Here is a 26,030-nt window from a genome sequence, read left to right on the forward strand (position 1 = left end):
ACGAGTCTGGTCCGCGCGGTCCGCCCTGCTCGGCAAATAAGATTCACCTGAGCAGCGCCGCCGGCGGTTGCTACGGATACCACTCGTTACGTGCTCAATTTTTATTGGCGGCGCCGAGCGCCGGAGAGTCGGCCGCCGTCCTGTGTGTGTGTGTGTGTGTGTGTGTGGGACAGGGAGAGGGGTGGAGAGCGCGCTTCCGTGTTAGCCGTGGCGGAATCAGCACCGCCGCGATGATCTTCCACAATAGTGACGCAGCCGGGATGACGAAATATCCTCTAATTGCCATAAGTGCGTGCTGAACGCGTACACGTTACGTAATCTTTAATTAGACTTGTAGTCGCCCGTCCGAAGATGAATTTGAAAAACTATCCGTGCTAATCTATTTGGTGCAATTTTTTTTTTTTTCATAACTGACTAATTGCTACCTCTTCCATCCGTTTTGTTGTGTGATACGTATGCGTCATTCATAAAGTGGTAGCTATCCAACTTTACTTACGATATCATCAGTACCAACTAGACGAGCGACTGCAATGCTCGTTATTGATCAGTTACACAACTGATTACAATATCAGCTTATAAACTGAATGATCAGAAGGTTTGGCCACTGTCTTGCAACGGAACCGTTACGGTGAGACAAACAAATTAAAGGAGCAGACAAACTAGCTACATTTATTTTTTAAAGGTCGCCTAACCAAGATCAGTTGCAGGACGATAATTTGGTTCTGGATTTACGGGGAGTGCTCAATAAGGAACGCAACATTTTTTTTCTCCGCCAATTTTCGTTGAAAAAATTCGGATTTTGTTGTGGTAATCGTGGGGTCAATCCTGCTTCAGCCCCTGTATTTTCAGAATGAGATTTTCACTCTGCAGCGGAGTGTGCGCTGATATAAAACTTCCTGGCAGATTAAAACTGTGTGCCGGACCGAGACTCGAACTCGGAACCCTTGCCTTTCACGGGCAGATTATTCTCCCCTCAGATTTACACAAAAAAATGGTTCAATCGGCTCTAAGCACTATGGGACTTAACATCTGAGGTCATCAGCCCCCTAGACACAGCCATGCTCGAGGCAGAATTCGAACTTGCGGCCATAGCAGCAGCGCGGTTCCGGACTGAAGCGCCTAGAACCGCTCAGCCACTTTATACAAAACTTTTTGAACTTGCGCGTGGGAGGGATAACGCAAAGCCACTACCAACGTTACCAGTGAAATGTTGTTTTAATCTGCCAGGAAGTTTCATATCAGCGCACACTTCGCTGCAGAGTGAAAATCTCATTCTGGAAACATCCCCTGGCTGTGGCTAAGCCATGTCTCCGCAATATCCTTTCTTTCAGGAGTGCTAGTCCTGCATGGTTCGCAGGAGAGTTTCTGTAAAGTTTGGAAGGTAGGAGACGAGGTACTGGCGGAAATAAAGCTGTGAGGAGGGGGTGTGAGTCATGCTTGGGTCTCAGTTGGTAGAGCACTTGCCCGGGAAAGGCAAAGGTCCCGAGCTCGAGTCTCGGTTCGGCACACGCTTTTAATCTTCCTTTATTTTCATGAAGTTTCGAAACGTGGCGGCGCTATACGTAGCTTCAAAATGGCGCCTGTGAGGGAGGTACGCTCCAAGCAGAGAACTGTTAATGAGTTTCTCTTGGAGGAAAACCAGGACATCGCTGACATTCATAGGTGCTTGATAGTGTCTACGAAGATCTGGCAGTGAACAAAAGCACGGTGAGTCGTTGGGCGAGGCGGCTGTCATCATCGCAACAATGTCGCGGACACGTGTCCAATCTACCGTGTGCAGTTTGACCGCTAACAGCGTGATTCCTACACTATTGGAACGTGCGGACACTCTCATTAGAGAAAATTGACAGATGACAAGCACCTCGCTGGACAACTGGACGTCTCTGTTGGTAGTGCTGACACACTCGTCCTCCAGTTGTACTCAAAAGGGTGATCTCCGCCTTCCATCTGCTTGGCCCAATGAAGGATGTACTCCGCTGGAACCAGTACGTGGATGATTGGGAAATTATTGATGCAGCAAGATGTAGGCCCCCACGGCGACCACTGGAGTGGTACCATTTGGGCACACAGGTCCTGCCAATAGGATGGCGTAAGGACGTAGCAATGAACGAAAATTATATTGAAGAATAGCGTTTTGTCAAAAGAGTGGGGAATAATACGGTGTACTGGAATTCTGACTAAAACCAACGTGCTGTCAGAAAAAAAAAATTTGCATTATTTACTGATCGGCCTACGTAGTAAGTTATTTATCCACTCTAAGATCTCGACACATACCACGTGAAAACGACAGAACAAGTTTCCAACGGAATGAACATAAAGCATCAACAAATGCTCCAATACTAGGAACACAAAGCCACCTAAAATATTGGATAGCAAAGCTCTGTAGAAGCACAATTTTATCAAGAATCTTCGGCTAACAGTGTGAGGAGGTACTCCATTTATGTCGAAGACTGCTTAGGAAACGCTACAAGATTCCGTAACCTGTGCTGGCCGCAAATGCAAAGCAAACAAGCTGCAAATTCACGAAACAATACAGTTAACACGAAACAATACAGTGAACCAAGTAACACAATCTGCATAGCAGATCCTGCAAGATGTATGTTGTTTAGAAAGCGGACAGCGCTAATGTGAAATGCGACACTTACTCCAAACGCAGCAAACGTTCTTCGAGACCGCGCCGATCGCCACCGAATAGAGATCGCCCTAATCAGCGTCACTAAGCGTACGCCAGAACCAAAAGTCTCTCAACCTCAACGGCAGGACTGCAAGTCTCCAGAAGTATTCTCCCCTCAGATTTACACAAAAAAATGGTGCAAACGGCTCTAAGCACTATGTGACTTAACATTGAGATCATCAGTCCCCTATACTTACAACTACATAAACCTAATTATCCATGCCCGAGGCAGGATACGAACCTGCGACCGTAACAGCATTGCGGTTCCGGACTGAAGCGCCTAGAACCGCTCAGCAATTTTACACAAAACTTTTTGAACTTGCGCGTGGGAGGGATAACGCAACGCCACTACCAACGTTACCAGTGAAATGTTCTGTTATTTATGTGAATACAGGGGAACTCTGCACAAGTTTCCATTCTTTGCCTACAGAATGCATCTTAACGTGCTAGAGGTTTGTATCGGTTGCTAGCCCTGTTCCACTCATTGGTCAATCCCCTTGCCCCAGGACACGGTGGCAGGTGAGACACACATTTGAGTGGATGACAAAATCTGGACTGGAAGGCTCCAAATGTTGTCACGATGGCCGAGCAGAGCCATGGCGACCCGTTCTTGTATCTGTACATGCACTGGGGACATGCAGTCGTTTGTTGTCAGACTTCCTTCAAAGGAGAAAACCTCATATGCCGACAAAGTGCAGAGCAGGGACTTAACACAACCGACTTCCGCAAACTGCAGTTCCATTGGGACCCAGGTCCCTTCTCTAGAGCTTCTGAGACTGGCCTCCTGTGATCAAGCTTGATCAAGTGGTGAACACCTGTGCCCTCTCGTTACTAACAGGAGAATATGAAATGTAATGCTTCCATGATGTGAAGTTCAACAAGCGTAAAGTATTTCATAAAATGTATTTTAACTATCAGCTGTTTATTGTCCCATTAGCCATCTACCGGTCTCTGTCATTAACCATCATCCTGGCCGTAGCGTACAACAGATTAGTTAAAATCATCCCATATTCTTTTGAAGCTAAACCATATTGAAATTATCCACAACTGTATAACCAATTTGTCTTACAATACTGACAGTCATATTTTGTGTCAAACATACAGACATCACAGGAGAAACAAGACGAACAATTACTCTATTCTAATTGTTCGTCTTTTTTCTCCTGTGATGTCTTTATGTTTGACACAAAATGTGACTATCAGTACCGTAAGACAAATAGGTTACACAGTTGTGGATAATTTCGATATAGTTCAGCTTCAAAAGAATATGGGATGTTTTTAACTGATCTGTTGTACCCTACAGTCTGGATGATGGTTAATAACCGAGACCGGTAGATGATTAAAGAGTGCACAGAATTTGGCTGGACAGAATTTGGCACGAGAGAGAGAGAGAATATGAAGCCTCCTTCCTGAGTTAGCAAGCCACTAAGGAGTTATGACAATTGAAATTGGTATCCATACAGGTAAGCAAAACTGTAAACTTGAGTCACTCATGGATGAATGAGTGACGCTGCAGTGCAGTTTCACCCCGCAGCTGACAAGGATAGTAAACAGGGGCAATGTCGATACCAGGGCAGGAAGTATTTGTGCCTTTCATTTCGTGTACTCACAAGGGAACCTCCCCATCGCACCCCCCTCAGATTTAGTTATAAGTTGGCAGAGTGGACAGGCCTTGAAAAACTGAACACAGATCAATCGAGAAAACAGGAAGAAGTTGTGTGGAACAATGAAAAAAATAAGCAAAATATACAAACTGAGTAGTCCATGTGCAGTATATACAACATCAACGAAAGGTTGAGCTCAGGAGCGCCGTGGTCCTGTGGTTAGCGTGAACAACTGCGAAACGAGAGGTCCTTGGTTCACGTCTTCCCTCAAGTGAAAATTTTACTTTATTTATTTTCGCAAAGTTATGATCTGTCAGTTCGTTCATTGACGTCTCTGTTCACTGTAATAAGTTTAGTGTCTGTGTTGTGCGACCGCACCGCAAAACCGTGCGATTAGTAGACGAAAGTACGTTCCTCTCCAATGGGAACCGAAAACATTTGATCGCAAGGTCATAGGTCAACCGATTCCTCCACAGGAAAACACGTCTGATATATTCTATACGACACTGGTGACGGCATGTGCGTCACATGACAGGAATATGTTGTCGACCCACCTAACTTGTACACTTGGCGAATGGGTAAAAAGATTCTTCTACCTTGCCCGATTTAGGTTTTCTTGTGGATGTGATAATAACTCCCAAAAAAGTGATGAAAACATAAGAGTTTGTCACATAAACTGCAACAAATGAATGCAACAGTTTCACAGTCACACAGTTTTCCCTGTGCTCTGTCATAACATATGTTTTTAACGTTTTCCAATTTTTTCCGTGTAGACCGTCAAATCCTGCATATGTCCAAGCAAATGTGAACATGTCCTGGAATTTTCGAGAGCGAAGTTGATTGTGTGAGTGCCTGAACTTTGATAATTGACACACGTCAATTGCTAGAAAATAGAAAAGTTAAAATTTTTACTGTAGGGAAGAGTCGAACCGAGATCCTCTCGTACCGCAGTCGCTTACGCTAACCACGAGACCACGGCGCTCGTCGTATAACATTGTCCTTGATGTGACTTATGCTACACATCGACTATTCAATTTGTATATTTTGCTTATTTTTTTCACAGTTCGACAAAACTTCTTCCTGTTTTCTCGATTGATCTGTGTTCAGTTTTTCAAGGCCTATCCACTGTGCCAACTTATAACTAAATCTGAGGGGGGTGCAATGGGGAGGTTCCCTTGTCAGTCTAACAATAACTATACCTCGCAGATAGGTGCGTAAACAATGTAGCAGATGTCAGCATTTGAGAGGGGAAGTGTGATTGGGCTCAAAGAAGCTGGTTGGAGTAATAGGTGAATCTCTCATCATATGGACAGGAGCGATGCCACTGTTCGACGATGCTGTTAGAAATGGGTGAACCATGGCCGAACGCCGCGCCACAAGCGGCCGACCTAGAGAGACGACATAGCGTGAGGATCGAGTAGTCAGAGTCACTCAGAGCCACGGATTCATCATTATCATCGATCCCACATGCAAATTGCGCTTCAGTGACTACAAAGTGTTACGATGACGACGAACGAGTCGTCGCCAATGCTGACTGGTGGCCAATGCTAAATAGAAACATATAAATCACACCAGGGTTGTCAGTAACGTCGATAAGGTGCCAGCTGCATGGTCTGGATCTGCAACGACTAAAATAATTAGAAGTCGTTGGTAAAAAATAATATACATTGTACTTAATGGTTCAAATGGCTCTGAGCACTATGGGACTCAACTGCTGAGGTCATAAGTCCCCTAGAACGTAGAACTACTTAAACCTAACTAACCTAAGGACAACACACACACATCCATCCCCGAGGCAGGATTCGAACCTGCGACCGTAGCGGTCGCGCGGTTCCAGACTGTAGCGCCAGAACCGCTCGGCCACCAGCGGCCGGCCATTGTACTTAACTGATGGTACAGGATTCTTGTTGGCTGCATACGTACGATTATAAACAGATAGCTATTGAGGCCTCACATAGGCCATACGTTCCTAAGCGCCTTGTTAGAGGTTGCTTCCTATCAGCTGAAGGCTGTGCTACTTTACTGCTTGACGTCAGAGCAAGCCGCGGAGCGACACTAGCGGCGCTGGTCGCGACTCGCGGGTCCAACGATACCAATACGGAGCGCGGTCGATAATTGCAACCCCTTACAAGTGTGGTATCGAACGTTGATAAAACACAAAGAACATTAATAGGCGGCTCGTAGAAAGGGACTGTGCTCACGACACCCCTGGCGCCATCTATCACTGACTTCTGTACACCAACAAGCCCGCCAGTAGTGTTGTCGGGCACATTCGGTCTGGAATCTCATTGACTGGAATAGATTTGTCTTCAGTGGTGAGTTCCGCTTCGTATAAAGCTCTGATGACCAGGGAAGAGGAGTCTGGAGACGTCCCAAAAAAAAAAAAAAAAAGGTTCAAATGGCTCTAAGCACTATGGGACTTGTCCCCCAGACTTAGAACTACTTAAACCTAACTAACCTAAGAACATCACACACATCCATGCCCGAGGCAGGATTCGAACCTGCGACCGTAGCAGCAGCGCGGTTCCGGACTGAAGCGCCTAGAACCGCTCGGCCACAAGGGCTGGCCTGGAGACGTCCCAGACAGCGGTGGGATACGAACCTGGCTGTTGCCTGTTATACGGCCCGACAAGCAGGAGTGATAGCCTGGAGTGGCATTTCGTTTCATAGTAGCAGCCTTTTGTTTGTCATCTGCATTACCCTTCCAGAACAGCTGTAGGTCGACGATATTCTACGCCCCATTTTGTTGTCCTTCATGGCAAGCCATTCTGGGCTTACATTTCAGCAAGATAATGCCTGACCACAGACGGCGAATATTACGTAACTGCTTGTCTTCCTGCTTGTCAAAGCCTACCTCGACCAGTAAGGTAGCCGGGCAGGGCAGGGCAGGGCAGCGCCTTCCAACCAGTTCGGGATTTTGACTACCTAATGCGCCAGTTGGGCAGGATTTGGCACGATATCCCTCAGGACATTGAACAACTCTACCAATCATAGTCAAGCCAAAATTCCTGCTTGCATGATGGCCAGAGGTGAAGCAACTCGTTACTGATTTGTCCAATTTGTGAAGATCTTTCTATTGAATAAATTATCCAATTTGGATGGTGTAATCATTTGTGCGTCTGTATATTTACACCACATCTACTGATTTCCGCCCCATTTGGATAACTCCTTCCTGGTGCGTCTTCTTTTGTCTTGCAGTCTATTTTCTGGACATGCTTTTATTTTTCCCAGTCTTATACACAGTGTCGTCTACAGTTCCAGTCATTTCGCTGAAAAGAATTTCCAAACTACCGCTAAACTGACGTAAAGTAGCGCTGCACGAAATAGATAGAGAAGTTAGAAACAGATAGACGAAGAGAAAATCCTTCAATATTCGTTTGAAACTAACTAGAATTCGTGAAAAACCTTTAAATTTTTTGGAAGACTGACATTAGAACCCGTTTGTGAGCCGTCATAATGAACTGACATATAACCGAAAAGGTGTGAAGAGCTTCCTGAATCGCATTGTTTTTAGTTTTGTACCATTAACCCCGTCCCTGGTGCTTTAAAGAATCGAACTTCCATGCACAAAACAGCTTCAGACATTTGATTACTTTATAAACGAGTTAATATGATAATTGTTTGCCGTAAAGGACGTAAAATGTGGATGGCTGAATATGTAAGTTGTTTAAAGATTGTTGGAAGTCACTAAGCACTGTCACTATCGAACACTGAATGAATATAGTGTAGGTAACTTGCGCTAAATTTTAAGAAAAGGTATTTTTTTACACATCTCAGTCTTTAAGACGTCGTATCTCCTAAAATAATTGCTACATAAACACGAGTATATAATTTTGTTGTTAGATTCTGTGATATTTTGGATATTGCATGTAAAAGGTGTTGTGAATAGAGCTTATAGCAAAGAAGTAATAACTTAATACTAAATGCTTTGTAGGGAAGGGAGGGGATGTCAGTGAGAAAACGATTCGTACAGTTTGAAATTATGTATTTGTTCGAAGTCGCTAAGTTTAAAAAATGGTTCAAATGGCTCTGAGCACTATGGGACTTAACATCTGAGGTCATCAGTCCCCTAGAACTGAGAACTACTTAAACCTAACTAACCTAAGGACATCACACACATCCATGCCCGAAGCAGGATACGGACCTGCGACCGTAGCGGTCGCGCGGTTCCAGACTGAAGCGCCTAGAACGGTTCGGCCACGAAGTCGCTAAGTGTTCTCATTCTCAAGTACTGGGTGAATATACTCTGGGTAATTTGTGTGGTCTGAGCTACACTGCCTCAAGACTATACTGACTTTCTAACTTTAATACTTGACTAATTGCGTTAAACCTTCAACGTAAGGTTATACCTCTTTATGAGTAGATTATGCCAGCATTTTAAATTCTCTATTGTAACTCGTCACAGTTGCGTGTTATTAAGCTGGTGACTAGTTTCAAACTACCAATTTCATTTTGAAGCAAGGCCTACTGAAACTAAACATTTACGAGACCAAATTTGGAAAACAAAATACCGTTCTTAAGATTCCCGTTGTTGTTCACTGAACCGTAACAATAAAGAATTTAGTATCCAAGCTGCTCGTCCTGCCCTGACTTCATGTTGGAAATACACAACCTTTGAAAATTTTTAGATTCGGTCAATAATTACACACATCAAAAAGTTTTTCGTCACCCCTTTATTCCAAAATTCGTGGCACAGAAAACAAAAAATGCCTGGGAGGCATACGTGTAATTCATCTAGAATGTGACCAAATCACAAAAAAGTGAAACACGACAAAGTCGTCTGTTTCCCTTAGGGGGGGGGGGGGGGGGACCCTTACAGCACTCTTGAGCAACGTCAACGTGGTGGGACGTCCCCTTGCTTGAATGTAGGCTTCAATCCGTCTTGGCTTACCATCGATGAAGAAAGTCCTGGTCCAGATTGATCCGTTCTTCAATGAATCTGCGTAAGTCGAGCAGAGGACCTGGTCTTTGTCGATGTCCAAAAACAGCTCGCTTCAGTCGATCACACATATTTTCGACTGGTTTCATGTCCAGGAGACGGGCAGGCGACTACATTCTGGTGATTCTAGCATGTCGAAGGAACGTGTTCACGACGAGCACACGCATTATCATCCATTATGATAAAATTGTCACGAAAATGTATGCCCTCAATAGCCACGAGAGGTGCTCAGTGACCCCATGTAATGCCACTCAAGGACATCATTCTAATACCATCTTTTTTGCACATGTGGGACATTGTATTGGAGGCGTTCGATATTACCAGTTTGTCTCCAGACACGTTTGTCTGCGATCATCAGGCTACAAACAGATAGGAGTTTCGTCCATAAACAGCAACCGACGCCAGTCCTGGGGCGTCCATTCTGCGTGACTTCTGACCCATTTCTGACGGAGTCCATAGAATTGTGATGTTCGACGTGGTGCTCGCCATTGCCATTGGGAACGGAGATCGCATAATGAAATCGTATCCTAACAGTCTGATGTGATACATGACGTCCTGTAGCCTATTCGAGTCAAAAGTCGTAGATATCGTTCATCCTATACATATGTAGAACGTGGACAGCCCTATCTGACGTTAAGTCCTCAACACTAGTTGCGAATTGGAAGCGAATCCCTGTCTGCGCCACATCACTTTCTTTCCGGTACACACGTCGAGCAACTTCCATGGCTGACAGGCCTTCTACGCGTAATATGGTGATGCGGATCCGACTGTTGATCACGTTACGCACATGTACAGACAGTGGTACTATCGCATTCACGAGGTATTAAAGGACAGTGCATTGGCTGAGCTATCATTTGAACACACGTGATTCATGTTGAGTTTCCGTCTTGATTATGGCCGTACGACGGGGAAAAGGGCCATCACAGAAGTTGGGAAGGAAAACATAGGTACAAAGAAGGTAGCTGCGAAGAAACCATGGGTAACAGAAGAAATACTTCGGTTGATTGATGAAAGGAGGAAGTACAAACATGTTCCGGGAAAATCAGGAATACAGAAATACAAGTCGCTGAGGATTGAAATAAATAGGAAGTGCAGGGAAGCTAAGACGAAATGGCTGCAGGAAAAATGTGAAGACATCGAAAAAGATATTATTGTCGGAAGGACAGACTCAGCATACAGGAAAGTCAAAACAACCTTTGGTGACATTAAAAGCAGCGGTGGTAACATTAAGAGTGCAACGGGAATTCCACTGTTAAATGCAGAGGAGAGAGCAGATAGGTGGAAAGAATACATTGAAAGCCTCTATGAGGGTGAAGATTTGTCTGATGTGATAGAAGAAGAAACAGGAGTCGATTTAGAAGAGATAGGGGATCCAGTATTAGAATCGGAATTTAAAAGAGCTTTGGAGGGCTTACGGTCAAATAAGGCAGAAGGGATAGATAACATTCCATCAGAATTTCTAAAATCACTGGGGGAAGTGGCAACAAAACGACTATTCACGTTGGTGTGTAGAATATATGAGTCTGGCGACATACCATCTGACTTTCGGAAAAGCATCATCCACACAATTCCGAAGACGGCAAGAGCTGACAAGTGCGAGAATTATCGCACAATCAGCTTAACAGCTCATGCATCGAAGCTGCTTACAAGAATAATATACAGAAGAATGGAAAAGAAAATTGAGAATGCGCTAGGTGACGATCAGTTTGGCTTTAGGAAAAGTAAAGGGACGAGAGAGGCAATTCTGACGTTACGGCTAATAATGGAAGCAAGGCTAAAGAAAAATCAAGACACTTTCCTAAGATTTGTCGACCTGGAAAAAGCGTTCGACAATATAAAATGTTGCAAGCTGTTCGAGATTCTGAAAAAAGTAGGGGTAAGCTATAGGGAGAGACGGGTCATATACAATATATACAACAACCAAGAGGGAATAATAAGAGTGGACGATCAAGAACGAAGTGCTCGTATTAAGAAGGGTGTAAGACAAGGCTGTAGCCTTTCGCCCCTACTCTTCAATCTGTACATCGAGGAAGCAATGATGGAAATAAAAGAAAGGTTCAGGAGTGGAATTAAAATACAAGGTGAAAGGATATCAATGATACGATTCGCTGATAACATTGCTATCCTGAGTGAAAGTGAAGAAGAATTAAATGATCTGCTGAACGGAATGAACAGTCTAATGAGTACACAGTATGGTTTGAGAATAAATCGGAGAAAGACGAAGGTAATGAGAAGTAGTAGAAATGAAAACAGCGAGAAACTTATCAGGATTGATGGTCCCGAAGTCAATGAAGTTAAGGAATTCTGCTACCTACGCAGTAAAATAACCAATGATGGACGGAGCAAGGAGGACATCAAAAGCAGACTCGCTATGGCAAAAAAGGCATTTCTGGCCAAGAGAAGTCTACTAATATCAAATACCTGCCTTAATTTGAGGAAGAAATGTCTGAGGATGTACGTCTGGAGTACAGCATTGTATGGTAGTGAAACATGGACTGTGGGAAAACCGGAACAGAAGAGAATCGAAGCATTTGAGATGTGGTGCTATAGACGAATGTTGAAAATTAGGTGGACTGATAAGGTAAGGAATGAGGAGGTTCTACGCAGAATCGGAGAGGAAAGGAATATGTGAAAACACTGATAAGGAGAAGGGACAGGATGATAGGACATCTGCTAAGGCATGAGGGAATGACTTCCATGGTACTAGAGGGAGCTGTAGAGGGCAAAAACTGTAGAGGAAGACAGAGATTGGAATACATCAAGCAAATAATTGAGGACGTAGGTTGCAAGTGCTACTCTGAGATGAAGAGGTTAGCACAGGAAAGGAATTCGTGGCGGGCCGCATGAAAAAAAAAAAAAAAAAAAAAAAAAAAACACGTGAATCCACAACAGTGTCTGAACGCGGAATGGTAGCTGGAGCTAGACGCATGAGACGTTCAATTTCGGAAATTGTTAGGAAATTCAATATCCCGAGATCCACAGTGTCAAGAGTGTGCGGAGAACACCAAATTTCAGGCATTACTTCTCACCACGGACAACGCAATGGCGGACAGCCTTCGCTCGATGACCGAGTGCAGCTGCGTTTCCGTAGAGTTATCAGTGTTGACAGACAAGATACTCTGCATGAAATAATAGTAGAAAACAATCTGGGACATACGATGAACGTATCCGAGAGGGCAGTGCAGTGAAATTTGGGGTTAAGGGGCTGTGGCAGCAGACAGCCGACGCGAGTGCCTCTGCTGACAGCACAACATTGCCTGCAGGACTTCTCCTGGGCTCGTGACCATATCGGTTGGACCCTAAGCGACTCGAAAACCGTAGCCTGTTCAGATGACTTCCGATTTCAGTTGGTAAGAGCTGATGGGAGGGTTTGAGTGTGACGCACATCCCACGAAATCATGTACCTAATGAAATTACAATGAAATCACTACGCTTAGCTGCATACAGGCGTTGATATACGTCAATGGGGTCAGTTGAAAATGTGTACCCCGACTGGGACTCGAACCCGGGATCTCTTGCTTACATGGCAGACGCTTTATCCATCTGAGCCACCGAGAACACAGATGATAGTGCGAATGTAGGGACTTATCTCCGGCACGCCTCCCGTGAGACCCACATACCCTGTAAGTAGGCTGTTTAGGTTTTTTTATTGGTAACGCCACCTCTGTATGAAAATCACTGGCTGTGCTGTGTGCAGTCTGTGGCTGCTTTGCATTGTTGTAATACTCGCCATTGTAGTGTTAGGCAGCTGGCTGTGAACAGCGCGTAGCGTTGCGCAGTTGGAGGTGAGCCGCCAGCAGTGGTGGATGTGGGGAGAGAGATGGCGGAGTTTTGTAATTTGTCATGAACTGCTATATATATTATGACTTTTAAGGTAAATACAGTGTTTGTTCTCTAGTAATATCTTTCATTTGCTAACTATCCCTATCAGTAGTTAGTGCCTTCCATAGTTTGAATCTTTTATTTAGCTGCCAGTAGTGGCGCCTGCTGTATTGCAGTAGTTCGAGTAACCAAGATTTTTGTGAGGTAAGCGATTTGTGAAACGCATAGGTTAATGTTAGTCAGGGCCATTCTTTCGTAGGGATTTTTTGAAAGTCAGATTGCGTTGCGCTAAAAATATTGTGTGTCAGTTAAAGCACAGTCGTGTATAATCGTTCAAAGGGGACGTTTCATAACCCAACTTATTGTACCGCACTATGTTCATAGTGTCCCTGTCGATTACACTTATTACTCGCGGCTTTTTGCCGATTCCTGTAAGAGTTCGAGATTTTGGGCACTGCTTGTTCATCCGCACAGAAGAAGACGGTCAAATGGCCGGTAAGCCTTAACTATGTATATCAAGATGGTATCTGTTCTCTCGGACATGTCTGAAATAACAGACCATCTTCATATACATCATGTACCTAATTTATCCAAAAGCACTGTGCAAGCCGGTTGTGCCTCTATAACGGCGTGGTCAGTGGAATGCACTGGGTCCTCTGATCCTGTTGAACCTATCGCTAACTGAAAATGTTTATGTTCGATTACTTGTAGACCATTTGTAGCCAAACAACGATGAAATTTTTATGGGTGCCAACGTACCATATCACCAGACCACTACTCTTCGTGACTGCTTTGAAGAACATTTTGGACAATTCGAGCTAATGATTTGGCCAGCCAGATTCTCCGTCATGAATTCTGTCCAACATTTATAGGACATAATCGAGAGGTGAGTTCGTGCAGAAAATCCTGTACCGAGAACACTTTCGCAATTATGGACGGCTATAAAGACAGCATGGCACAATTTTTCTGCAGCGGACTTCCAATGACATGTTGTGTCGATGCCACGTCGAATTGGTACACTACTTCGGGCAAAAGGACGTCTGACAGGATATTGGGAGGCATCCCAAGACATTTTTCACCTTGGTGTATTTTCAAAGGAGAAGCTACAATCCATTCGAGTGCGGCGTGTTACCTGTAGAGAGCGGTCGTGGTAACTGTGTGGATTTTTGCAAGTAACGTGTCGGGTGCCCTTCCGATCAGTACAGGAACAGGGAGAATAGTAGCATACCTGCAGGACACTTCGGGATGATGAAAATTTGTCTTGATGTGTGTGGATGAAAAACTGATAATCAAATTTTGTTTTCCCTGGAAAATTACCACTGAGGTGGGGGATCGAGAGACCATGTTAATCGTTCAGTAATATGTAAAGTATTCCAAAACTATTCGTTAAAATTAATATAGGAGGTGTGGAACTTCAAAACATTCGGTAAAGAACGTATGGTCTCCTAAGTCAACTTATAAAGTTAGTAGCGCTAAAATAAACATCGCGTGACTACGGCCTCCCGTCGGGTAGACCGTTCGCCGGATGCAAGTCTTTCGACTTGACGCCACTTCGGCGACTTGCGTGTCGATGGAGATGAAATTATGATGATTAGGACAACACAACACCCAGACCCTGAGCAGAGACAACATCCGACCCAGCCGGGAATCGAACCCGGGCCCTTAGGATTAAGTTTCTATCGCGCTGACCACTCAGCTACCGTGGGCGGACGTTAGTAAATGGTTCAAATGGCTGTGAGCACTATGGGACTTAACATCTATGGTCATCAGTCCCCTAGAACTTAGAACAAACCTAACTAACCTAAGGACATCACACAACACCCAGTCATCACGAGGCAGAGAAAATCCCTGACCCCGCCGGGAATCGAACCCGGGAACCCGGGCGTGGGAAGCGAGAGGACGTTAGTAGTGTTGACGTAAGCTGTTGCGTCGGTGTCGCTGATGAGGCATATGCACTGAAATTCAAAATTGATCTGCTTGGAAACACATTGATTCATTCATGAAAATCACCGCCTTGTGACAACAACGGTGACTTCCCTGTAAACACACCGATTCTGTCACAATCATTACCGGTTTGTGATAACAACAGTGAACGTGGAGCTATTTGAGTGTGCTGAAATGGCTGCATGCATCTAGTGTACGGGTTTGTGAGTTGCAGTGAGATAGTACCGACATCGCTTTCCCAACCGACAGGTTCCGGAACACCAAACATTCGGACGGCTGCATCGCCTGCTACGTGAAACACACATTATCCGTGCAAAAATGCGTGATATAGGTCGGAAGCGAAAGTGCAAACTCCCGAAATGGAAGACAAGGTTCTACTACACGTTGAAGACACTGCATCGACAAGTGCCTGACATACTGCACACGTCCTTGGTGTCGGACATGGCCTTGTGTGGAATGTGTTACATGACTAGCAACTTCATCAGTTGCATCTTCAGCACGTGGCAGCTGTAGCACCTGAAGTGTTTGCCCAACGGGCACAGTTCAAGATAATGCCTGACCACAGACACTCGTAGATCACGTGATCTGGAGTGCCAGTCTCAGCTCCGCAGTCACACACGAGGGGGTTGTCCTGTTCTCGAACCGGCAAACATATGCCGAGTACGGTCCATGACCTGTGAGGAAGTCCAGCAGTCCCTTGCCAGATTGGAAGTACGAAAGTTGGAGCCGTTCTTTAATGTTTGGCAGCAGATGGTGAGTCTTCTACCTGCTTCCTCTCTGTTCCAGAGTTCCTGCCACAGTTTTCCTCCTCTTCTTTTAATTGCAAACTTAACCCCCACCCGCACCCCAAAAATGTTTTCGGTTTTTCCCTACTTCCCCTCTTTTTACCCAATACCAGGCCGCCTGCTCCCGAATTTTGATATCCATGGGACACATCCCCATGAGTGTCAGTAGCCCCCCCCCCCCCCCCCCCCCCGAGATGTTCCGTATGCTCCAATGGAACGTAAAAGCATGTTGCACTGCGCCCTACTCACGGCCATGGCAGGCACGACCCTCGTGAGCCTGTGTGCCCATGGTGTTATAACTTTATGAGTTCTTGTGGAAAATGAAATCTTCTGTATCCTATCATGATGAGGTTGTTCAAAGCTTCTAATGACCTTTGAGTTGCCGCTCCGATATGCTTAGCAAAGCTCCATCTCTCATCAATGATCACACCCAAATACTGGGCCTCACGACGCCGAATTACTGGTGAGCCCCCGATTCTCACCGTCGGATTTCTGGCCAATTGGTCTTTCAGTAGTAGGTATGTTGACTTTTTGGGCGCTATTGTCATTTTTGTCTTAGGTCCCAGATCTTCGCGACTCCGGCCACCCACCAGCAGGAGGAGGTCGTTCGACGCCTTGTCGTACGCCACATTATCACCAGCAAACCCCAGATTGCTGCCCACCCTGTTCGCAAAATTTTATGTATATAGACAATAATCGCGCTCCTATCACACTTCCCTGGGGCATTCCTGCGATACCCTTGTCTCTGATGAACACCCGCCGTTCAGGATAACAAACTGAGTTCTATAACTTAAGAAGACTTCGAGCTACTCACACATCGGTGAATCTAATCCAACGCTCATTCCTTCTTTAACAGGCTGCCATGGGGCATCGTGTACAACGCTTTCCGCAAATCTAAAAATATGGAATCTGCCTGTCGCCTTTCATCCATAGTTTCCAGGACATCGTGTGAAAAAAGGGCAAGCTGAGTTTCGACCGCGTGATGCTTTCTATAACCTTGCTGATTCATCGGCCTAAGCTTCTCGGTCTCAAGAAAATTTATTATAATCGGACTGAGAATATAGTCAAGGATTCTGCAACAAACCAATGTTAGGGATAGAGCTCTGTAATTTTGCGGGTGCATTCTTTAGCCCTTCTTATACGTAGGAGTCACCTGTGCTTTCTCTGGTCTCTTGGGACGTTGCGTTGGGCGAGATGATCACAACAAATATATTTAGTTACGGTACGTAGGGTCTCAGACGGAAACTTCTGATGCAAGGAACGATGCGCACAAAAGGTAGTTTAGCCTGCTAATTACAGCTGTGACATTCACAGCAACTACCGGAATGCGCGACGACTGGCCTGTATGCACGCAGTAAATAGTCACACCATTGACTGTCGTGTCCATTGGAAGATTCCTGGCATGTCCTCAATGGTGCCGACAGCGACGGCACTTCTAGCGACGAGGTCTTCTTCTGTTTCCACAACGGTTTCATACGTCCGATGCTTCATACGCTCCCATAGGAAGAAATCGAGACACGTGAGGTCAGATGACCTGTGTGGCCAGCCCACACGGCCACCTCGTTAGATTCATCGACTTCCGAAACTGGCTCTCAGATGATTCCTCACAGCACTGCTGAAATGGGCCGATGACCCATCATGCTGGACGTATATCCTTTGTGTAACATTCAGAGGTACATCCACCAGCAGTTCTGGCAACACATATCCCACGAAGATGCGATGTCTCCGTCCGTTAGAAGAATGTGTGGTCCAGCCAAGCTATCACCGAGAATGCCGGTCGACACAGTAACAAATTGTTCAAATGGCTCTAAGCACTATGGGACTTAACATCTGAGTCCATCAGTCCCCTAGACTTAGAACTACTGAAACCTAACTAACCTAAGGACATCCATGCCCGAGGCAAGATTCGAACCTGCGACCGTAGCAGCAGCGCGGTTCCGGACTGAGGCGCCTAAAACCGCTCGGCCACAGCGGCCGGCGACACAGTAACACCGAACAGCTGTAGATGCGCACTAGGTGGAGTACTTCGTGAAGTCACATGTGCCCAAACATACGAAGTGTGGATGTTGAAACAGCCTTCACAAGTAAACAAAGCCTCGTCGGTGTACAGGACCTCGGCCGAAAATAAGAGGTGAACGGCAGATATCTGCAAAAGGCATTGTGTGAACTGTGCCCGTTGGGGAAACACTTCAGGTGCTACAGCTGCCACGTGCTGAAGATGCAAAGGATGAAGTTGCTATTCATGTAACATTCCACACAAGGCCATGTCCGACACCAAGTCCTCGGAGTTGACAACTGCACACCAATAATAGTAGGTAGGCAACTTTTAAGTAGAAAGTAGATCAGGATATCCTTGAACAGTACCTGCAACGATTTTCTGGAAAGGCCAGCTCGGTGCCAGGGGCACGCCCATTGGGATTAGCTCGGTGGTCAGGGCCAAAAAAGTAGGTTTATACATTCATTGCCACGCCTGTAACATTGCAGGAGGTAGCTTCTAGAATAGTTAGATTGGAGTAAAGAGACTAGTTCTTACCCACAGAATAACTAACATCTCACATCCTGTAGCATGTAAGAAGGTTAAAACTAGAATTAGTAAATGCTGCTAAATATCATTGAATGTATTGTAGATCTTAAGACCCACTAATGTATGAGGTGGTGGGTTATCATGTATGATATTATTGGTTGAATAAAGATTTGAAAAGAAATGAGTCGAAGCTGAGTGACTGTTGGGGGTTACAAGATTACTTAAACAAAATTGCTAGTGGGTTTGATGAATGGCAGCTAGCTCTAAATGTAGGCAAATGTATTTTAACGAGTAGAAAAAACAAACCTGTAATGTGGGGACAAAGCAGAAATTGTGTCGTGCTCGACAGTCACGTCGTTTAAGCGTAGCGTTGCAAAGTGATATGAAATGCAATGAGCATACGAGGATTGTGATAGGAAAGGCGTATGGTCGACTTCGGCTTATTGGAAGAGTGCTCGAATGACATGTAGCATGTCGGATACAAGGAAGATATTGAATCTCTTCAGAGAAAGGCTGCTGGATTTGTTGTTAGGTTCGAACAACACGAAAGTGTTACAGAGATGCTTTGGGAACTCAAATGGGAATCCTTGGAGGGAAGACCACGTTCTTTTGGAGGAACACTGTTGAGAAGATTTAGAGAACCGCCATTTGCAGCTGACTGTAGAAGGATTTTGTTGTCTCTAACATACATTGCGCGTAAGGACCACGAGGATAAAATACGAGAAATTAGGGCTCATACAGATTATACACTACTGGCCATTAAAATTGCTACACCAAGAAGAAATGCAGATGATAAACGGGTATTCATTGGACAAATATATTATACTAGAACTCACATGTGATTACATTTTTACGCAATTTGGGTGCATAGATCCTGAGAAAACAGTACACAGAACAACCACCACTGGCCGTAATAAAGGCCTTGATACGCCTGGGCATTGAGTCAAACAGAGCTTGGATGGCGTGTACAGGTACAGCTGCCCATGCAGCTTCAACACGATAACATAGTTCATCAAGAGTAGTGACTGGCGTATTGCGACGAGCCAGATGCTCGGCCACCATTGACCAGACGTTTTCAATTGGTGAGATATCTGGAGAATGTGCTGGCCAGGGCAGCAGTTGAACATTTTCTGTATCCAGAAAGGCCCGTACAGGACCTGTAACATGCGGTCGTGAATTATCCTGCTGAAATCTAGGGTTTCGCAGGGATCGAATGAAAGGTAGAGCCACGGGTCGTAATACATCTGAAATGTAACGTCCACTGTTCAAAGTGCCGTCATTGCGAACAAGATGTGACAGAAACGTGTAACCAATGGCACCCCATACCATCACGCCGGGTGATACGCCAGTATGGCGATGACGAATACACGCTTCCAGTGTGCGTTCACCGCAATGTCGCCAAACACGGATGCGACCATCACGATTCTGTAAACAGAATCTGTTCATTCGAAAAAATTACGTTTTGCCATTCGTGCACCCAGCTTCGTCGTTGAGTACACCATCGCTGACACTCCTGTCTGTGATGCAGCGTCAAGGTAACCGCAGCCATGGTCTCTGAGTTGATAGTCCATGCTGCTGCAAACGTCGTCGAACTGTTCGTGCAGATGGTTGTTGTCTTGCAAACATCCCCATCTGTTGACTCAGGGATCGAGACGTGGCTGCACGATCCGTTACAGCCACGCGGATAAGATGCCTGTCATCTCGACTGCTAGTGATACGAGGCCGTTGGGATCCAGCACGACGTTCCGTATTACCCTCCTGAAGCCACCGATTCCATATTCTGCTAACAGTAATTGGATCTCGACCAACGCGAGCAGCAATGTCGCGATACGATAAATCACAATCGCGATAGGCTACAATCCGGCTGTTATCAGTCGGAAACGTGATGGTACGCATTTCTGATCCTTAAACGAAGCATCACAACAACGTTTGACCAGGCAACGCCGGTCAACTGCTGTTTTTGTATGAGAAATCGGTTGGAAACTTTCCTCAAGTCAGCACGTTGTAGGTGTCGCCACCGACGGCAACCTTGTGTGAGTGGTCTGAAAAGCGAATGATTTACATATCACAGTACCTTCTTCCTGTCGGTTAAATTTCACGCCTGTAGCACGTCATCTTCGCAGTGTAGCAATTTTAATGGTCAGTTGTGTATTTGTGAGTGGAACAGGAAAGGAAATGACTAGCAGTGGTATAGGGTAATCTCCATCAAGCACCGGAGTATCGATGTAGATGTAGATGCAGATGTAGATTTCTGTACCTCTTGCATTAATCCGAACTAATACAGGGTGATTCAAAAAGAATACCACAACTTTAGGAATTTAAAACTCTGCAACGACAAAAGGCAGAGCTAAGCACTATCTGTCGGCGAAGTAAGGGAGCTATAAAGTTTCATTTAGTTGTACATTTGTGCGCTTGAGGCGCTGCTGACTAGGCGTTCGTTTCAAAGATTGTGTTTAGTGATGAAGCAACTTTCCACACTAACGGGAAAGTCAACCGTCACAATTGTATATGGGGCACTGAGAATCCGCGGGAAACAACTCAGTATGAACGTGATTCGCCTAAGGTGAACGTTTTCTGTGCCATTTCAGCCAATAAAGTTTTTGGTCCCTTTTTCTTCGAAGGTGCTACTGTAACTGGACTACAGTATCTGGAGATGTTAGAGAATTGGCTGTTCCCTCAGCTCGAACAAGAAGAACAACAATTCATATTTCAGCAGGATGGAGCGCCACCACATTGGCACTTATCTGTCCGTAACTACCTGAACGTCAACTACCCGAGGCGATGGATCGGCCGCCAGGCAGCCCGTGACAGAGCACTTCATCACTGGCCTCCAAGAAGCCCTGATCTTACCCCCTGCGATTTTTTCTTATGGGGGTATGTTAAGGATATGGTGTTTCGGCCACCTCTCCCAGCCACCATTGATGATTTGAAACGAGAAATAACAGCAGCTATCCAAACTGTTACGTCTGATATGCTACAGAGAGTGTGGAACGAGTTGGAGTATCGGGTTGATATTGCTCGAGTGTCTGGAGGGGGCCATATTGAACATCTCTGAACTTGTTTTTGAGTGAAAAAAAACCTTTTTAAATACTCTTTGTAATGATGTATAACAGAAGGTTATATTATGTTTCTTTCATTAAATACACATTTTTAAAGTTGTGGTATTCTTTTTGAATCACCCTGTAGTTTCGGAACATGTTTATGATGTATCGTGCGTGTGCAGAAGTGCAGGTGGCTCCGAGGTGTGTGATGCCTTCCTGTGGAGGAGCAGGCTTGAGCGCGGCCGCAACAGAAAGACCGTCGAGGAGTGGTGTGGGGGTGGGGAGTGGGTGTCGGGGGCGTGCTGCCCTGTGTCGGGGCTAATGAGCGTCGCCGGCTGTGCGCTCTGGCGATTTCCTCGCGGAGGCGACGGGCCGCCCCCCGACAGCAGCAGCTTCCGCGCTTCACGGCTGGCCGCTGATGGGCGCGGCAGGTGGCGTTTGTCGTGCCGCCGCGCCGCCAAAAGGCAGTCAAGATCCTCGCACGGCCCACCGCAGCCGCCCAGAGTTGGTCGCTGTCATATACTGGTACTCCTGGGCGTATACGGGCGACGCCCGCACCGCTTCCTCACAATAACATCCAGGTGGCGAACAGCTCGTAATGGTATTAGTGGCCTCAAAGAGCTTAAGGCTTGCCGTACACCGAGCAGCAGCAAAGGGGCGACTGACAGTATCTCATTACCACATTTCGCACCGCGCCTGTAAAGGATCTGATGTTGTTAAGCCACCGTTTTCGTCAGAACTGTAATTAAATTCCAATAAATTGATGTCCAGCCAACCTTAATTTACCGCAAGCTAGAAGCGAGAACACAAGTCTGATTAAAGACATATCCAATTACCATACTTCCCAGCTAAATTCTTGCTCTGCAGGTCTGTCCAAATGTAGTTTGCAGTCTTATTGACAACAGGTTGAGCACAGGCCAGCCGAGCACGGGACAGCCAACGTCTGGTCATTAAGAGGGACTGTAGGCCTTTTCAGAGAACGAACTGCAATAAGCACCAAGGTAAGGAAGAGATTAGTGGTGCACACCGGCGACACGGCGGTCGGCTGGGCGAAGGTATCACTTGGCGACACCTTCGAAGAGGACCTTCGAGTCGGAGAAGGAGACGACCGTTTGCCTTTGTTGGACTTCTTCGAGCCTTTACGGTTAGCAGAGCAAGACTCAGGTGTTGGTTGGCTGGTGGGACGTAGGAAGTCGTCATGGGAGTACTCTTCTGTCCTTTCGGGGCCTGCCGGTTGTGTAGCTGGTGGCTTCGCACCTCGGGGAGAGAGTTTGACGGCCCTTGCACAGCTGGACGAGGGGACTGGGCGATTTCACAACCCCAGAGCTGAATTTGAGGTCGGGTGTTTCCTTTGCCATGTCCTTCATGGAACGAGATGTAGCAAGAAAAGAATTATAAGTGTCAGACGGTAGAAAGTAGGGTTTGCGACTAGCCAATAACTTGTGAGCGATCGGGTAAGGCACTTTTTCCTTTAGGCGCATCTCCTGGACAGCCCGCTCATCAAGATACACAGGACAATCTCGAGGAGAGGCTGTGAAAAGTTCTGAACAGTATATGGCGTGTAGCCTAAACTCCGCAAAAGAAGGATCGTCCGTATGTGACGCTGTTGCTTTTCCAAGCTTTACCGCATTTACAGTGACGTGACGTGACGTGGGACAGCAACATGCACATATAAAGATGGCGATAATATCACGTACACAATGTAGACAAGGGCAGTGCATTGGCGGAGCTGCCATTTCTATTCAGTTAAGTCATTGATTATGGACGCACGACAGAACAGACTCTGAAAGCGGAATGGTTAGTTCGAGCTAGAACATGGGACATTCCATCTGGAAATCATTAGCAGAGCTGGAGGGACGTAGGAATTCACGGGAGTACTCCTTCTGTGTCAAGAGTGCTCTAAGAGAACCAAATCTCATGCGGTACCTCTCACCACGGACAACACAGTGGAGGCCCTCACTTAACGACAGAGAGCAGCGTCGCTTCTGTAGAGTTGTCAGATCTAACAAACAAGGAGCACTGAAGTAGCAGCAGAAATCAATGTGGGACGTACGACGAACGTATCTGTTAGGACAATGCGGTGAAATTTGGCGGTAATGGGGCATGGAAGCAGGCGACCGAAGCGAATGCCTTGGCTAACAGCACGACATTGCTTGCAGCACCTCTCCTGGGCTCGTGACCATATCGGTTGGATCCTAGATGAATGTAAAACTTTGCCTGGTCATATGAGTCCCGATTTGAGTTGGTAAGAGCTGATGGTAGGGTTGCGTGTCGCAGACCCCAAGAAGCCTTGGATCTAAGTTGTCAACAGGGCACTGTGCAAACTGGCGGTGGGCCGCGCGGGATTAGCCGAGCGTTCAAAGGCGCTGCAGTCATGGACTGTGCGGCTGGTTCCGGCGGAGATTCGAGTCCTCCCTCGGGCATGGGTGTGTGTGTTTGTCCTTGGGATAATTTAGGTTAAGTAGTGCGTAAGCTTAGGGACTGATGACATTAGCAGTTAAGTCCCATAACATTTCACACACATTTGAACATTTTTCAACAAACTGGTGGTGGCTCCATAATAGTGTAGGCTGTGTTTACATAGAATTGGCAGGATTCTCTGGTCCAACCGATCCTATTATTGACAGGAAATAGTTATGTTCGACTACCTGCGGACCATTTGCAGCCATTCACAGGCTTTATGTTCCCAAACAACGGTGAAATTTTTATAGTTGTCAATGTGCTCTGCCAGCGGGCCACAGTTGTTTGGACTTAGTTTGAAGAACATTCTGAACAGTTCGAGCGAATGGTTTGGCTACCCAGATTGCCCGACATACAGGGTTATTACAAATGATTGAAGTGATTTCACAGCTCTACAATAACTTTATTATTTGAGATATTTTCACAATGCTTTGCACACACATACCAAAACTCAAAAAGTTTTTTTAGGCATTCACAAATGTTCGATATGTGCCCCTTTAGTGATTCGGCAGACATCAAGCCGATAATCAAGTTCCTCCCACACTCGGCGCAGCATGTCCCCATCAATGAGTTCGAAAGCATTGTTGATGCGAGCTCGCAGTTCTGGCACGTTTCTTGGTAGAGGAGGTTTAAACACTGAATCTTTCACATCACTATGCGTGAAACGTGCCCGCACGCGTTCAACCGTTTCTTCGCTCACTGCAGGCCGACCCGTTGATTTCCCCTTACAGAGGCATCCAGAAGCTTTAAACTGCGCGTACCATCGCCGAATGGAGTTAGCAGTTGGTGGATCTTTGTTGAACGTCGTCCTGAAGTGTCGTTGCACTGTTATGACTGACTGATGTGAGTGCATTTCAAGCACGACATACGCTTTCTCGGCTCCTGTCGCCATTTTGTCTCACTGCGCTCTCGAGCGCTCTGGCGGCAGAAACCTGAAGTGCGGCTTCAGCCGAACAAAACTTTATGAGTTTTTCTACGTATCTGTAGTGTGTCGTGACCATATGTCAATGAATGGAGCTACAGTGAATTTATAAAATCGCTTCAATCATTTGTAATAGCCCTGTATATCCCATTGAACGTTTATGGGACGTTATCTAGAGGTTATTTAGTGCAGAAAATCCTGCACCGGCAACACTTTCGCAGTTATTGACTGTTATAGACGCAGTATGACTCAGTGTTTCTGCAGGGTACTTCCAAAGACTTGTTGGGTCCATCCCACATTAGGAGGCATCCCATAATTTTTGCCGCCTCAGTGTATCATCCTACTTTCTGTATGCTGTTAGAGTATCGCACTTTCATTTCTTCATTTTGCTTTCTGAATCATTCTGTGTATACCGTGCATTGCTCGCAATTTTACGGATGTAGTTCATGAGTGGTTAGGGCATAGTTGCTAGTTATGTAGATGGGAGAACACAATGGATTATGATATCAAGCTCACTCGTAGTGACGTACAGATTTTCGTGTTCATATCTTGGTTGACACGTTGGTTTTCCTCTATGTATGGAGCACTAACCTTGTCACGCTCCATAGCGCGAAACGTTAGTCGGGTCCCGTTTTCCCCAGTATTTGCCTTCCCGAGAAGACGGCACTGTGGCGAACGCCGCTCGGAGATTATCTGCTTCCTGCATCTAGTCATTGTGATATGGGCTCGAAGGCACTCAAGCGAACTTTGCGTAAAATAACAACTGATACGTCACGAGTGGTCGGGTTGAGACCTGGCCCTCGTTACAGTTAGCGACGGGCGGTTTTGGCCGCCCCTATTGAGACTCCTTGGTCTCGTTGCTCTGTCTTGCTGCACCAGAATTATTGCCACGTGGGCACTTCGAACATCTTTCCAGTGAACCTTCCGTGGAGGCGACGCTGATAGCCTTCCTAAGATTACAGAATCTCCCATAATGGAGAACCGGCCATGGGATTCTTAGCTTGCTAGTGAAACTACAGTTTTGGTTTGTTGATGCATGTTAAAGTATATGGAGGGAGACAGGGTACCAGTTTCCATGCCTGGGACTGTCAGTTCACTTTGCCCCTTTGCTGACTGGTCTCGGAGATGTTTTTGCAAGTGCTGTTCTGAGATGAGGGTGAATGCCTTGTGTGCCTTGGTGGACTGTTGGTTGCTGGGGTTTCTGGAAAATGCTTCAAAAGAGGAAATGGTTGGCTTTCAGCCTTCTTCCAAGTCGTTCTAAAGTTATTCTTTAACTTTTTAGCGACTTACGGATTGATCAACCACGTCAATATCG

This window comes from Schistocerca nitens, chromosome 4 (assembly GCF_023898315.1).
Source record: "Schistocerca nitens isolate TAMUIC-IGC-003100 chromosome 4, iqSchNite1.1, whole genome shotgun sequence".
Lineage (NCBI taxonomy): Eukaryota > Metazoa > Arthropoda > Insecta > Orthoptera > Acrididae > Schistocerca > Schistocerca nitens.